The sequence below is a fragment of the Spermophilus citellus genome (genome assembly GCF_964194105.1).
Source record: "Spermophilus citellus genome assembly, chromosome: 14".
In the NCBI taxonomy this organism is placed as follows: domain Eukaryota; kingdom Metazoa; phylum Chordata; class Mammalia; order Rodentia; family Sciuridae; genus Spermophilus; species Spermophilus citellus.
Window position 1 is genome coordinate 44,461,085 of NC_138194.1, and position 16,528 is coordinate 44,477,612.

The following is a 16,528-nucleotide window of genomic DNA, read 5'->3' on the forward strand; positions in this document are numbered from 1 at the left end:
TGGGCAAAATACCAAACTTTAAAGATACATCATAGGAATACAAGTGTTAGAAATATTTCAAATTGATGCAACTTATAATAAAAAAGATTATGGGATTACACTACACTTATTTTGTGTCAACTGTTATTTATGACTACTGCATTCACTAATTTTAAAATGTAAGAGAATGACACTCTACTCTGTGTGTGCCAGCGGTCTAGCTTTGGAGGTAAAAATGTATAGTGAAAGAGAAAATAGGAGAAATCTTCTGATTCAAGTAAGCTTTCATCCCTCTACTCCAATCAGCATTAACCACAGCAGGGATGTATTTTTTTTTTAATTTTTAACCTGGAGAGTTTAATTTTCTACTGTACTCACACTTTCCCATGTGATGGAAAAGAATATGATAGGATGAGCCTTGGTTGATGAGAGCTCATGAAGATCTGTTTCTTTAGTGAAACAAATGTCTCCATCAACACAGTACTATGGGAAATGATTGATATCTGGGGCAGTTTGGGGACTTCTTGAATTGCAGAAGTGTAAAGTCAAATTAAACTGCCTTCATGCTAATTAGACTTGTTTAACAGGCTAACTTTCCATGTTTGATTCTCCTCTCCCATGTCTGATTATAAGCAATGTGATTAGCTAAAATGAAATTTGACAAATGCTAAAATCTGGCTAGCCTTATTTAGTTATGCATAGAGTAGATGTGGCAAGGCAGGTAAGAAATAGTCATTTACAGGTCTTATTAAAATTTTTTTTAAAATGATTGTATTTTAAATTGTAATCAAAATCACTGGTTCTTGTATTCTAAAATACATACCAGTATTTGTTGAAATAAATCTTCATTTTTTATTTGAAAAGAACTAGATTATTAAACAGAATCAAATACAAAAAATGTACATTGACAATATTTTACTTCAAGTACTATACAAAATGTGACAATAATATATATGAAATAAAATATTGAATGAGTGCCATAATGATCATAGATATTAAATTCCATAACCCAACAATGTTAGTCGTAACTAAGCAACCTTAAAAGTGGCACTACTCAAATGTTTTCTCTGAGATGCTGATGTTAATTCACAATAAGGGGGTGGGGTAGGGAAGAATAGAGGTACTTTGGTTAGACAGAGGGCAGTGAAGGGAGGGGATGGGATAAATAGAATGAATCGGGCATCATGATCCCACTTGCATATATGATTACATGACTGGTGTAACTCTAAAATATGTACAATCAGAAGAATGAGAAGTTATACTCCATTCATATATAATGTGTCAAAATGCCTTCTTCTGTCATGTAAAACTATCTAGAACAAAAATTTTAAAAAATTATTGAAAAAAGTCATTCTTTCATTGCAACAGTACATTTTAGGTAATATGTGCTTATATTTGAGTTTGTAAGTTTTATATACATGCTTATCAATCTTTACTAGTTATTCACATCTATTCATTGTTAATGTTAAATGCTTTCCAATAACTACTCTATTAAGTTATTGATATAATTTTAGTGGGTATACCATGCTAGAAAAACTATTTTTTTATTTATGACAATAATGTGTTTTATTTAGATAAAACATTAAACCCATGTTAAGTGATGGGAAATGATAGTTTTCAGACTAGAGGTCCTGGAAATGATCAATATTTCTACTTGATACTGGAGAGTAGATTCTGAAGGTCTGAGTGCTAACTACAAGGAGGACAGAGAAATATGGCAGAATTACTTTTTCATCACTTAGAATTAATATCCCCTTTGGAAGTAGATTTCTGTTGAACATATTGTCGGCTCAGTCCTCATCATCAGAAAGGAACAAAGGCACTGTTAAGAGTATCTGACACAATTTAAACCCAATTGCTTTGCTGAGTCCTATGTCCACATGGAAATTTCCCAGAAAAGACTGGGCAACTAATTTAATCTTGCTTGTCATGGCTTTAATCTTGGCTTTTCACAGACAAGGTCCTTGCATGGCCAGAGACATATTATGTTATTAAATCCACTTTTTGTTGATAATGATGTGAAATCTGGGGCTGAGAAAAATGCCCTTGGATTTGCTAAGCAGCTCCTTCATTTGTGACCAGTTGTACAACCTCTACTGTGGGGGATTATTCCAGTCCCTTTTTTTCTTTTAAGCACAGACAGTGCTTTAAATGAACTCTGTTCCTAAGAGCACCTGAGCTATTGTGCTGATGGTATGTTTGTGATCTGGAGCTGTTTAGGACTTCTGGGTAGCCCATGGTCCACACAGGTACCTTCCCTTTGTAAGCCTGAAAGACTCCATTTTAGTCCCTGACAATGTGTCTCATCCCCATGGTGCTCAGCATGGCAGGATCAAATTTGCAGAGGACAGACATGCAGATGACTGGTGAGCCATCAGATCACTATCAACCTATATATTAGAATACAAAAGGCACATTTCCTATCTCCATCACCTTTAGTACCATTTTAGGATTACCTATTTTCCTGAGGTAGGCTGTATTTGGCAACTACCACACTATCATAACTATATTTCATTTTTAAAAATGAAAGACAATATTTTATACAAAATTTTCACATGAACTTGAGATAATCTGGTGAAACATACGGAAAGATTTTACCAGTGTGCGATGAAGTAGGCAGAAGATAGTTTAAAAGTTTAGGGACACACTGCTTTAGGTCAAATTCTAATTCTTTCATTTAACATATGATCTGGGACTAGTAATTTAAATTCTCTTGAGTTTGGTTACCTCCATTTTTAACTAAATAATAATAATAGTGTTTAACTTAAAGCGCTATCATTAGGATTAAATTATGATATTAGTAGCCAATACTTGTAACAATTTAGTTTAATGTCCGACATGTCTTAAGGATTTGGTAAAACTTACTGGATACTACACAGCACAAATGCAAAACAGAGATAAGACTCAGTTTTGATCAGGAATCCAATCCTTGCTCCATCATGCCCTAGAACAGCATATTAAAAATTTCAGAATCTAAGGGGTATATTTTTAAAATTTCTGCTTCCCTGTCCCCAGAAACTCCTCACCCTAAACTTCTCAATTTCTAAGACCAAGTCAGCCTGCTTAGACAATGATGACATCTGGAAGTATGTCTAAGGGTAAATTCAAACACAGTACTTATATTCACACTATTACATGGCAGAAAAAAATGCTTTGTTCAAGCATCTGGCATTTTTCAAAAAGTTCATACTCAGAACAAGAACTGTTTTAAAAAATACAAATACAGTCAGTCTGGAGCTTATCTCTAGCTTTAAATCTTCAAAGGACAGCCAAATCTGTCTCAACTAAATCCAAAAGAATCAATGAGATAGTACTTATCTCTTCAATGAAGAACACACAGACGGTTCATTTATTTTTCAAGCCTTTTCTGCAATGTGTGAGTGTAGGATTTCAGTGGCTGCTAAGATTCTGTGAATTGCTGAGAATGCCCAGGCTTTCCTACATTTTTATTTAGAAGAGAAAAAAGAGGGCATATTAAGTATAAGAATATGGCAAATTCTAGTTATCCTTCAGTGGTTGCTTTTTACATCACAATAAAAAACCAGAGTGGTATCCGCCCTTATTTGGGGTTAGGGGGAAGACAGTCACAATTTATTTACAAATTGGCTTATAATTAGGAATGCAAAATGTATCCTCTTGTGCTGATGTTTGAGAAAGGTTAATATTCACCCATCTTTTTATATAAACAAGTTATACCAAATAAAACAAAAGCTACTTCCCAACTCAGAGTTAACTCTAGCTAGTTAATACAGATGCTTTCATAATGTATACGTACACACCCTCACACATATTTACATATATGTTTGTATATTTTCCCTTTAATGGGGTTCACATCATTTTAAACTACTCTTCCTTTTGAATTCACTTTTGTTTTTGTTTGATTTTCCTCAATATGTTATAAGCTTCCTTCCATTTGACTTTAAAAAAAATCACATCAAATTCTCTTTTGCAAAACTTGCAAATCATTATCTTTATGCTTTTAACATTTTTAAAAACGTTTGTCCTCTACATTTACCATTTTTTTTCTAATCTATACTGACTTTCTCTGTAAATCAACTTGCTCATGCAAACTCAAACTTGATAAAGTGCAGCCAGTATAACTAGATTATACTTAATGTTTTTTTCAAATATTACATTTAACAACAAAAAAACCCAAGAACCTATTATTTATACTTTATATTGTGTGTATATGTATGTATGTGTGTGTATATATATATATATATATATATATATATATATATACCCCTATATTGACGTACGAGGGAAAACATTTTGCTTAAATTTATCTACTTAAATGCCTAAGGGTATTTCAGGTTAAACTTGTATTGGAGTTATTTATCTTACGAAGTTTTATAAGGGAAACATTTTGACATACTAAATAGACATTTCTCCCCTTTAATATGATTTCATCATATCACAAAATAAATCTGGGAAATTGAAATACAAGCACAAGGAACATTTCTATAAATCTCAATAAAGGTTAAAAAAAGATGAGTTAAGAAGCAATGTGAAAACATATCACACTTTCAGCTACATCATTTAAATTTTCCTTTGGAGAATAAATGAAAAAAATCCAAATTATATATACTAAGGCTATGGATGGAGCTGCATGATGATAATGAATACAAGTCTCTACTACCACGTGGAATTCAAGCTGTGCATATGGAGAACCCTGCTATTTCAAACAATCTGTGTACAATGGGTTGTTCTCTAGAACTCATTTGAGCCATGAGTAACTTAGTAAGCAAAATTAAACTTTTCCCCCAGAGATTTTTTTCTTATCATTGCATGCTCACAGACATGACTCAGGATTGATGGATGACTTACTCCTAGCTCCTTGCCTTCCAGAAATGGATACAGCAGCATTTTATTTTACCTGACAGATAATTTACTCTTTTAACTAATGACCACTCATATAGTAGGCACAGATTCAGTTTTCTCAAATCTAATGGAAATTTAAGGTAGAAAATTTTAGACAATACTTGTCAAATATTTCAATTACTACCAAGGTGATCAGTACTATTGATCTAGGGCTAATAAAGTAAGGGGATTTTCACCATGCCTAAGGAAAGGGATCATGCCATTTATATTTAGGTATAGTCAAAATAAGTCCTAAGAGATCTTTCTAGTTTTAAACTATTTTATAAATTCTGTTCATTAACAAATATTGAGTGCTTGACAAAAACTGCAAAATAAATGTTTACTGGATGAATAGGTTATCTCTGAATCCACATGTGTGGCCTTGGGTAAGATGTAAGGAAAGCAAACAACAAAAGGTGTTGAGTTGGCCCTGAAGGAACTTACATCTTAAAATGGTAGAATATATACATAGGAAGTTCATGTATGCTCTAAGAAGCAGAAGGTGGCCCATACCTTTTAAGAGAGCTGAGACAATGTGCTGGAGATATCAAAGGGGAAGGGTCACAAAATAGGCAAAATGTGAAGTGGGCCTTGGAGGGGCTGCAATGATTTGGAGCTGGCACCTGGAAAGAAACATTCTAGAAAGAGAAAAATACATGCATGCAATGGCATAGAAGTAGGCCAATAGGGAATGGAAAAGCTGGGAACATTGGTGAATAGGGAAATGATTATCTTCAGGGTTGTATTTGGGGCGGTCATCTGCAGGAGAGGATGTAAACTGTATGAGAGGATGGAAAGACTGGAGTGAAGGAATGGGCTTTCTGCAGTTCCCTGGAAGTGCAGAGCTGAAGCTTGGAAACTGGCTAGGACTGTATTAAGGTGTGGAAATCTGGGTGATCTCATCCTAGTGTTCCTGCTCCACACGCCCAGAGAAGTGCAGAGGGCAAGGCAGGTTCTTGTTGAAGGGTGACAGTATCAGAAAGGTCAATTTCCATACTACAACCCAACATCTGATACTTCAAAAAGATCATTGAACACAAGGTAGGTTCTTGGGAAGGCAGGAAGTCCACGTGTAGGAAATCAAAGAGGACAGTACATCCCAGTACAGATGACAACTAAAGCAAAAGCAAAGATTAAATGGGATATATTTAAAACTAAATGTGTTTGAAACTTCTTCAACTGCCATCTTTCTTGATCTACAGAAATTCTTAAGTATCAGATTGAAATATATTATCATGTCCAGCATTCTTTTTGAAAGGGTGTTTTAAGCTACTTTGTTTTTCTGAAAGCCCTACAACTATGCAGGCTGTCTTTATTTCCACCTGTCAGGAACCTTGGTTAGGAACCTGTTTGGCCCCGTTATTATTGTTCAGGTTCATTGTCTTTCCTGCGTCCTGAAGGTGGGGAAGGGTCTGTGTGTTCACCAAGCAGCTTCACTTGGAGGAACTTGGCATAGTTTTCCAGCTGGTAAGTAGATGGCTAGAGAAAGCAAGCAAGGTATGAATAGCGCCCCCGTGGGAAGCAAGAGTTAAGGCTGCCACCGACCCGGCTTTACCCTCAAACCCAGAAAAGCGGGGTTACCCGGGGCTAGTGATGGCCCCCAAGTGGAGCTGGATGTGCCCGGAGGAAAGTCAGATCTTATCTGCACTCCCCATTATTCCCGCAGCTCCTTTTCCGGGAAAATACTCCTGGTCCCATCATTCAGGAGTCATGGGTCCTGGTCCCAGTTCCCCGGGATCGGGGTCGAGCAGTATGCCCAGGGCCATGGCCGTTTAGGGGTCGGGCGGCGGGAGAGCCCCGTAATTGGAAGCAGAAGGGCCGAGGGAATCCCGCAAAGCTGCCGGAGCGCGTCTCGGTGGGGCATCCCAGGGCTTTCCCGGCCGCCGAGCTTTCGGGCGGCCTCGGGGCTGCGGACCCTCTCTGCAGGAGCGGCCGGTTGAAAGCCGCAGAGCGAAGCAGGTGGGTGTAAAGACTGGCCCCGGGTCGGAGAGCGCGGAGGGTGAGCGGGAGCAAAGGGAGGTGCCCGCCGCGGTGTGGGCGGCGCCCACTCTCCCGCGCCCCGGCCGCGCCCTGGGCATGGGGGCGCTGTCCCTGGCTGAGCGCACGGCTCCAACGCCGCGAGGCCGAGCGAACCCCAGCGTCTCCAAAGGTGCCCAGCGGACAACACAGCCTAGCCGCCCCGCCCCGCTGCCCACCTTGCGAGCCGCGAACGCCGAGGAAGAGGAGGAGGGAGGGGGTGGCAGAGAAAGCGGAGGTGGAAGCGACGACCGCTCCAGCCCGCGGGTGCGCGGAGCGCGGGAGGCGGAGCGGGAGGCTGAGCGGGAGGCTGGGGCGGCCGCGGGCGAGTGTGCGCGCCGGGCTGGCGAGCTGCGGGGCGGGGGACCGGCGCCCCCGAGCGCCCCGCCTCGCCTCCCGCGCGCCGCCTCTCGCTGCTCCTGCACTGACACACACCCACCAAGCACCCACCACCCGCCGCCCCCGCCGGCCGCCGCCGCCGTGCCTCGGGCAGCCGGAGCGAGCGGCAACTCCCGGGCTGGCGCGACTAGCCTTTCCGGCTCCTTCCGCGCGGCGAGCTCAGCCCCGCTCGATTTTTCCTTCTCTTTTCCAGCCCTCTCTTCTCTGGGCGGCGGCAGGGGGATGGGGACCCCACGCGAGGAAGGGGGTGAAGATCGATGAAGATTATTGTTCTTTTTAAGGATGCCTTAGCTTCCTCCCGCCGCCTCTCCTTTGAGCCTTGCTACTAGAGACTGTGAGCCAGAGTCAGGGATGTAAAGAGAGGGGGAAAACCGCCAGGAGCTCCAGCCAGCCGGGGAGACCCTCCTCTCTGTGGAGGGGAGGGGGATTTCCAGCGACAGATCATTGGCGAAGGGGACCGTCGCAGGGAGAGGAGCCCCGGAGGGAGCGGGGAATCCCACAGCCCTTTGTGGCGCCCGAGCCCTTGTCGCCTGCTGAGAGGGGTCTGTGGGAGCTAGGTAAGTGGCGGGGGCATTGCTGCTTCCCGAAGGGGTCTTCCTTTAAAAATGAATCATCGCTGCAACCTAGCCAGACTTGAGTTGCTAAAGGAATTGGAAACTGCCATATGGCGCCGAGTGGACTTACACACAAAGCTGACTTAGCCCTGACAGGGTTATTAATGTAAGGCTCCTTCCCGGTGGGGAAGGCACGCAAGTGTTAGCCCCTGGAAAGCTTCCTGGCAGCCTGACTGGGAAGGGATGAGAAATGTTATTTCTAGGAGATGAGCTCTTGTTGCCTTCTGTTCATTTGTTGGTAAATGCCATACTCACATGCACACACTTGTGGGACCGGATTTAGGGAGTGTGATGTCTCTGGTGTATGAACAGTTCTCAGTACCGAGATATGCATGCATTTTATTTCTCAAGCGGTCGCGGTCTCTGTTCTGTAGCACGAATCCTGAGAGGGAGGACAGGTCTCTAAGGAGAAAGCTTCATGGCTGTTTCCAACACACTCTGCTAGGGGACTTGAGAATACAGTTGCCCTGAATGGCACCAAAAGACACCCTCCATTTGCCTCATCATTTGTTGCCAATATTTAATGACTTTTCTCAAATAGTATGCTGCCATCCATTTTCTCAAATTATGAGCATTTATGTGTATCCATTCATAAAAATTGTCAGTGTGCAGTATGCACAAAATGCCATTTATGCAACATTTATGACTGCACAAGTGTTTTTACAATAAATAATAATAAATACAAGATCACACTGGAACAGTTTAGTATGCACAGATGTGCACTGGAGTTCACTTCCCTTGGGTTCAACATCCCTTCTGATCAAGTTATGCAATAATGTCAATATTTGAAATAGAATTTCACATTTTTATTTTTTCATTGATTTGGGTCTTGAATTTTGTAGGGAATCTGATATTGTTAAGCCCAGGTCAAAGGAAAAGTAAGCATTTTAGGGTTATTGTTTTAAAATGTTTAGTATTGTGTGGGACAGAGATCTCTTGTTTATTTACCAATAACATCAATCAGGATATTACATTTCATAGGGCAAGCAAAAAGTAGATTTCTGTCCAAGATCTAAAGTCTTACTTCTCTGTGTTGAATAACTTTCAGGAAAGATTTTGAAAAGAGGATAACATCATAATAAAGTTTTTTTTTTAAGTAATTCTTTAGGGATTGTGTACGTGGATGGATGTGTGGGTGCGCGTGAGTGTGTGTGTGTGTATAATAAGTGCAAAGTTATCCAAAGCTTAACTTGTAATACATGAATTAAAACTACAGACATCTAGACTAGAATTGTTTGTTCTAAAGTTAACCAGAACTTAAACAGTTCAGTAATTTGGCACATCATGCATGTGTATGTGCACTTAATTGCTGCTTGAAGTGTTTTTAACATAGGACATGAGTAAAGTGCTTCCTTGTATGGCAACCTAGGCTTTCTGAGAAGTATCCTCAGCACCTGAAAGAGTTAATATGCTCCCATAAAGCAAATCCTGTAATCTCCTCCCTCATTGGGTTGCACTGGGTTCAAACCCCTTGTTTACCAACTAGGATTCTATCTAATATGCTCTTCTACCTTCTCTGGCACTAGTCAGACCTTTGGAGAAAGGAATGAATCACTTGGCAGTTCTCTTTGGTTTCTTCCACCTTTCACCTTCACCTTTCCTACAGTTCCCAAATATCCCTCATACACAAATTCATAGGCACTGACCCCAGGAAATCACTCTACTGTCTGGCATGTTGAGTGTTCTGCTACTCATATCGTCCTTTCTCTTGGTTTTTTTTTTTTTTTTTTAGGATCAATCATGTATCAGTTGTTGGAACTGTTTCCATATTCACTTCTCTTGAAATCTTGTAGTTCGTTTTTTTCAAGCCTAGTGTTTTCCGAATATTCAGATGGGATCAGTAGAAATTATTATTTTATCCAGTGCTTTCTCCTTAGCTTTTAAAACTTCCTTGTTGATACCCTGGGATAACTATGAACACCGCCTGCCCACCAGCCTGCCCTTTTAATTTTAAGGAAGGTGATAAAAATGAGACTGCTAGGGAAAAAAATGGCAGGATATGGTTAGAGCACTGAAAAAAATATTTTTTTCTTGAATTTTTCTAGAAAAATCTGAAATGACTTTTCTAGAGAGACCAGTATATGTGTGTGTATGTGTGTGTGTGTGTGTGTGTGTGTGTGTGTGTATGTATGTATGTATGTATATATATATATATATTCAAAGTAGTTAAAATTACTGGTAAAATCTAGGAAACCTGTAAGATAGTCCCTTAATGCATTTTTAAATTAGTTCCTTTGAAATTTGTTATCTCTCAGAGACTAATTCCTAAGGAAAATCCTTACACTTAATGTAAAATACTTCAGGTACCTTCTAAGGTAAATAAATAAGGTTAAGATATTCTATTTATTTCAGAAGGTAATATTATTATAGATTTGCTTATATTCACCAAGTGGAGTTTGCATACAAGCATGATACCCATTATTTTCTTGAGGACTTCAGAGGAGCAGAAGGTACAAATGTGTTATACGTGAGATTTTTTTTTAAGTTCAGAGTGTTTTTTTTTTTTTTAAGGTAAGACTTTATGGCCTTGTTACTCCCAAAGTGATAAAATAAACTTTATAGAGCAGAGCAGTCTTAAATTTTGTAGTCACATACTACAAGTATCTTCATAGTTTAGATCTATAGCCCATTCTTTTTTATTGCTTATTTCCTCCCTGTTCTTTATATATATATATTTCCCCCAGCTCTTTACAGCGAATACAGTTTGTGAGGCAGAATATCAAGTGTGGAAGACCAGGGGCCTCTTGGCCAGTGAAAGCCAAACCCTCCCTCCTATGTAATCTTAAAGAGTGTCTGTTGCCATAGGTTGAATCATATCTGTCTTTACCATCTCATTTAATATCACTAACACATTCATTTATTCATTTCCTACTTATTAAATATGTATAAGGAGAAGAGTACGTAACAAGAAAGTAATACATACAAAAAGTACAGAACAAGTCCTGTACTCAAGGATTTTTTTATAATGTAGAGTCCAATAAAAAAAAAGCACCTTTAATCACTAACTGAAGAATCATTCAAAAATGAGAGATCTCTTACATACAGAAGTACATTAAACAATTTCATACTTAAAAGGTTAATTAATACAAATTCATGAAGAGGATCATAAAAATTTGTTACAGGCTATGGAATTTAGAAATTGTTAGGAAACATCATTAACAACAATACTAAAAATTTTGCTAAAATATCTAATTTTAGATTTAAGGTGAATTGGAATATTATCATATAAATCATAATATTTATATTATTATACTTACATATATAAAATAATGATTGTAGCCAACATTTACTTGAGCCAAGTGCTGTTTTAAGCATTTTACAAAGGTTAATATTTTCATACCCACAGTACTCTTCATTATACAGACATGAAAACGAATGCTCAAAGACTTTGCTTAACTGTCTAAAGTCACATAGGAAGTAAATGGTAAAGCCCAGCTAGAACTCAGTTGTTCTGGCTCCACTTGAACCAGTATGATCTTAGGAAGTATTAAGAACCATGATCCCAAGCAGAACAAGAAAAGATGCTTGCAGTGCCTCAATTTATTTGGAGCTGTATCTTCCCACTAACGAATGGCATGGTTGTTAGTACAGGGGAAAGGCAAAAAGTAAGGACTTTCCCGAAGTAAGAGAAAATTGCTAAGTTCTAAACATGAATTTGAAATAAGGTAATTAGTTAGAGGCCAATTTTTAAATGTGAGTGAGATTTGCATCAGAATGATAACACATTAAAGAGTATTATCCTTACAGTGACCACATGGAAAGTGAGACTGGCTGCTATAGATGATCTATATGGTAAATTTCTAATGATAGCTTATTTTCATGTCTAGGATTTTTTAAAGATTTTGTGAATTTTTTGAACATATTAAAATATTTTTAGAATTAGATACTCATGTTTTCAAAGAAAAAAAAGTATTATCCCCATTTTTTTACTCTGATAAAATGTAACCCTAGTATTATAATGGAAATTGAATATATAGTGACCTAACAGATTTACCTTCTAGTATATTTTTCAATGTATTTATTTTATTCGGGGGCAGATAACTATAATACAATCACAAAAGTCATTTTTGTGATTTTTATCAAAACAATTTACATAATATTTAAGTTCTTTCTAAATAACTATTGCCTTTTTGTATTTGAAAAATGCCATCTGCATCAAATTTAAAAGATAATCTGATTAAATAGTGCCTGCAGGATGTGATTGAGCCAAATGTTTAGATACATCATCAGGATTAACTGACATTTTTATTTTTTGCACAGGTATTAGATCTCATAGGCTAAGTAGCATTGTATAGCCACACTCAACCTACAGTTGGCTCATATAACAGTTCACTTTAAAATTTGCAAATGCTTCTCCATAAAAACAGTGTTCTAAATCATGATCAGGTCCTCAGACCAATTTACCAAAGTCCTTTCAATCAATGATATACCGTTAGTACTAAAAAACCTGACTATTATGCTACATTCCTGTGGAATCATTTGATTTAAATACTGTTTATTGACTTCTTGAGTGTGAGACTCTTTAGGGATATGGAGGTGGATACAGTACTGTCTAGGCCCAAAGGAGAAAAGAAAATGGGGAGAGAGTTATAGACAACTCAGACATTAGGCAGATTGAAGAAAGCATTATAAGACTGGTATAAGCAAAATGTTAAATAATTGATTCAGAGTTCTATCCTGAGAGCCAGGAACTGCATATCCCCTAAAGGAATCTCATTTGGTATTTCATCCTAAAGGTGTCTACTGAGCTCCTCCTCTGTGCCAAGCCTTAAGCTAGTTGTTAGAGGCATAAATATGAATAAGACATCATGTACTCACAGCCTATAAGCATAGACAAATAAATTCTGACAAAATATCATAAATGTTATTGGTGGGTTGGTATGACAGTTCAATCGAGTAGTTTTATAACAGAAGGATCCCAAGAGTAAGAAAAATACAGTTGCTTTTAGTTCCTGGAATTATTTAGAGCCATGATTCTGTACTCAGTCAGATGCATGGCCCCCTTTTTTATAAGCAGTATTTTGGAATGTCCCTTCTGTTTTTCTGAAATGATATTTATAGATGATAATAATCTATCTACACATATAATATTTTGAAAATCAATATAATTACCCTATCTGTAATAGAAGAAAGAAAATAAAGGAAAAGTAGCTGTAGAGAAGATAATAGGCATGTCAATACACATAAACTTAGGTATAACTACACTAGAAGACGTAGTAAAATAAATGCTTGCTCCTGAAAATATATAAGTTCTGATAAGAAGATAATTTGGGATACAATAAGATAAAAAATAAGTTTGGATAAGAAAATAATGTTCTATTCAGTATGTGTGATACTTTGTATATTTGGTATTTTTAAGTAAGAGTGAAATAAATATATTCCATTGAGTGTAACAGTTACAATTGCAAACAGATGTGGGTGTGCTATAGTAATGAATCAGTTAACACAAGCATCATTATACTTTCCAAAATGGTGAACAAATCTTGGTGAAGTTCCTAAAAAATTCCTGAATAAAATATGTTTTGTACAGTAGGGTTAGGATTTATTCATGTAGGTGGATGTCTGATGTTATAGAGCACACAGGATTTCCACAAACATGGCAGGATTTCCTGCATTCCTGGACCTTCCCCTCCAAATACATCACAACCTTCAAAAACTCATTCAGAGCAGACTGTATTAATCCCATTCAGCAGCACTGATTATGGGATTATGGCTATATTTCTCTCATTGAAAGAAGCCAATCCAATCCTAATGCATGACTGGCTGATTTGAAAAAAGCAGTACTCCCTGAAGTTTTTAGTAAAAAGGCAAGTTTAGTGGCTGACTAAATAACAAACAATATAAACAGCAATAAAATCAAACTATATAGATCGCTAAACATTGGCGACATCCTAATAGTAGGCACAATGTATAAGGCTGACTGATAGAGATGATCTGATCATAACTGTCAGAGTTTCATTTTCTACGTGGGAGTGTCAGACAAGACTTCACAGATGAAGTGACATCTAAGCTCGTTTTTCAGTGATGAGTAAGCATTCTCCATGCAGAAAAGGAGGCAGATGGAGCCCATTCTAGGCAGAGGGAACAGCATTTGCAAACCAATGTCATAAAAAGGTCTGGGCTGGTGATTGGGGCTCAGCATTGCAGTTGTAGGAAAATGATGGGAGATGAGGCTGAAGAAGAAGATTGAGGATTAGATGGAAAAGTTGTTGTGTTCCTTCCTGAGTCATTTGGACTTTCTTCTGTTGGACAGACAGTCCAGAGTCAACTTGCAATTTTTTAAAAAGTGACATAATCTATTTTTGGAGCCAATCTGAACCAGCATGAGAGGGTGGACTATAAAAGGAGAAATGATGGATACCTTGGAGAATATTTAGGGGTCTGTTGTGAAATACAGGTAGGATAAGGTTCACAGCTTACTCTAAACAGGGATAATGAAGAAGGGGAAGAGGATTTGGATTCTGCATGGCCAACACTTGCAGTCTAAGTGTCTTTCAGTGTTCTAGCTCTTAACAAGAGCCACAGGCCATAATAGGAAGTATTCGCCTCCCTTTTTTTTTTTTTTTCTTCAAGGTAACTTGGTCTTCTGTGATAGAGTTCCCTAATTCAGTAGTTAAAAAATGTAGATGTTGGGCTGGGGTTGTAGCTCAGTGGCAGAGCTCTTGCCTAGTATGAGTGAGGCACTGGGTTTGAGCCTTAGCATTACATAAAAATTAAAAAAATAAAGGCATTCTATTAATCTACAACTACAAAAAAAATTTTAAAGTAGATGTTTATTTTTTTTTCACTTACATCAAAGTCTATGAGTTAAGTGCAGTGATTTGGGAACTCAGACTCTTTCTAGAACTCACACTAGAACTTGGAGTTCTTTGCATCTAGCAGGTAGCTGTAGAAGAGAATGAATTAGAGAAGGTAACCCGAGAGTTGACACTCCTCACTTCCATTCCCATTCCATTGGTCAGGCACTCACATGCTCATCTATAGACAAAGAAGTCTGGAATATGCAGCCCCCCCCCCCCGGCTCGTCAGCCACTCTCAGTATATTTTCTATATTATGAAAGGAAAAGCACAATTTTTGTTGAACACCTATTTCTACCTTATCGACTTTTCTGGCCACATGTAGAAAATCCTGCATCCCAGATGACAACATGAATCCCACCTCGTCACTGCATCCATCTCAAAGTGCAGAAATACTTAATCCCCTACCCCCACATTGTCTGGATAGGGTCCCTCATTGTCCAGGAACCACTGGGCTAAAAGGCAGTTTATATAAGTTGATGGATCAGATATTAATTGCATTCAAAATTATCAGTTGGAAAAAGGAAAAATGAACAATTATTGACGTAGAACATGGAAGAAATCCTAGTAGATACTGTAAAAAAACTCCAAGCCCTGACAGAGGTGGGAACTCCTTTTTACATCCCTGGTTTTACTGTCTTGGAAGAAACTTGTTCATTGTTCTCAAGCCCTGGCCACTCTCTAGGAGGCTCTTCATTGTCCATTACTCCAATGGCCATATCCACAGATAGGTATTGGAACGTGTGCTCTTCCTGGAATATACATTACCTTCTCTGCCTGCTTTTTCTTGGTCCAAGTATGGATGACTAGAGTTTTTTTTTTTTTATAGTCACCGTGTTTTCTTTGGTCTTAGGTTTAGCTCTTAATTTCCTTGACAATACAGTTCCCTCAAAATCTTCATAGGTTACTTAACTATTTGCTTTTTGTTAGTTACACTACTAATTACAAGGAAAGTTCTATCCTATTCATACTTCTTGACCCTGTTCATTCCTTTGCTCATGTTTCAACTTCTCATATCTCAAGTGATTACTATGGGGTCATATGAAAAATAGGCTTGGGTAGTTAGATAATTTCATTAATCAATAATTGTGGAAAGGCTGCCTGTCTAACTGGGAAGCTATAATGGTCATTGGTTGCACAAAACCTTTTTTCCACATTATTCCACATCTTTATATTCCTTGAAGCAATAAGCTATTTCAGCTTTGTAAGGTTATATATTTCTAGACTTTGGCTGTTTCCCCTTGTATCTATTCTCAAACGATCAATTCGTTCCTAAGGTCATCAATTATTTTGTAATGTTTTGCTATAGGTAATGAGGAGCAACTCTCACACATTAATATTCAGAGTCTTCTATTTCTTCTAGAACTCAGATCTGTCTCTCAGTTAATGCAGTTTTTTTTTCTAGGACATAACTAAGGTGCCATATCTCTAAACTTCTATATCTGTTTCCTTGCTGCTGACCAATGCCACATACTTAGATACCTCCATTCAAGGTATCAATTTCAGAATAAGTTAGGATAATGCTAGAAAATACAACTAACACCAGAATGTTAGCAATAGGACATTTAAAAAGTACATTTCTCACCCACAGAGTAATCAAGTGAAGAAAGCACAGAAGAGGCATCTTCACTTTTGAGACATTTGACTCAGATATGACATCACTTCTGCTTATATGCCACTGATTAGGACTAACAGTCCCACCTAGTTGGAAGTGGGCTGGGGAATGAAATCCCTGGCTCAGCAGGAACTTTGGACAAAAGTTCTCTTTAATGAAGGTGGAACATAAATTCAGATAGACAATTAGCCATCCTTGCTGTAGTCATCTTCCTTTAGATATATTAGGGGAAAAGGGGTCACGAATT

At 38.2% G+C, this 16,528-nt stretch overlaps 1 protein-coding gene across 3 annotated transcripts in view; it reads left to right on the forward strand.

The window, feature by feature from the left end:
• Window positions 1-6,454: 6,454 nt before the first annotated feature.
• KCNB2 (potassium voltage-gated channel subfamily B member 2) overlaps window positions 6,455-16,528 on the forward strand; it is a 399,822-nt gene continuing 389,748 nt past the window's right edge. For 2 of the 3 annotated variants that reach the window (XR_014018748.1, XM_081265860.1), the window contains exon 1: window positions 7,674-7,811. The gene's annotated coding sequence lies outside the window, so the exon portion shown is untranslated. Of the gene's footprint in view, window positions 6,799-7,673; window positions 7,812-16,528 lie in introns of those variants that run through there. The other variant, XM_081265861.1, reaches the window with a different exon arrangement.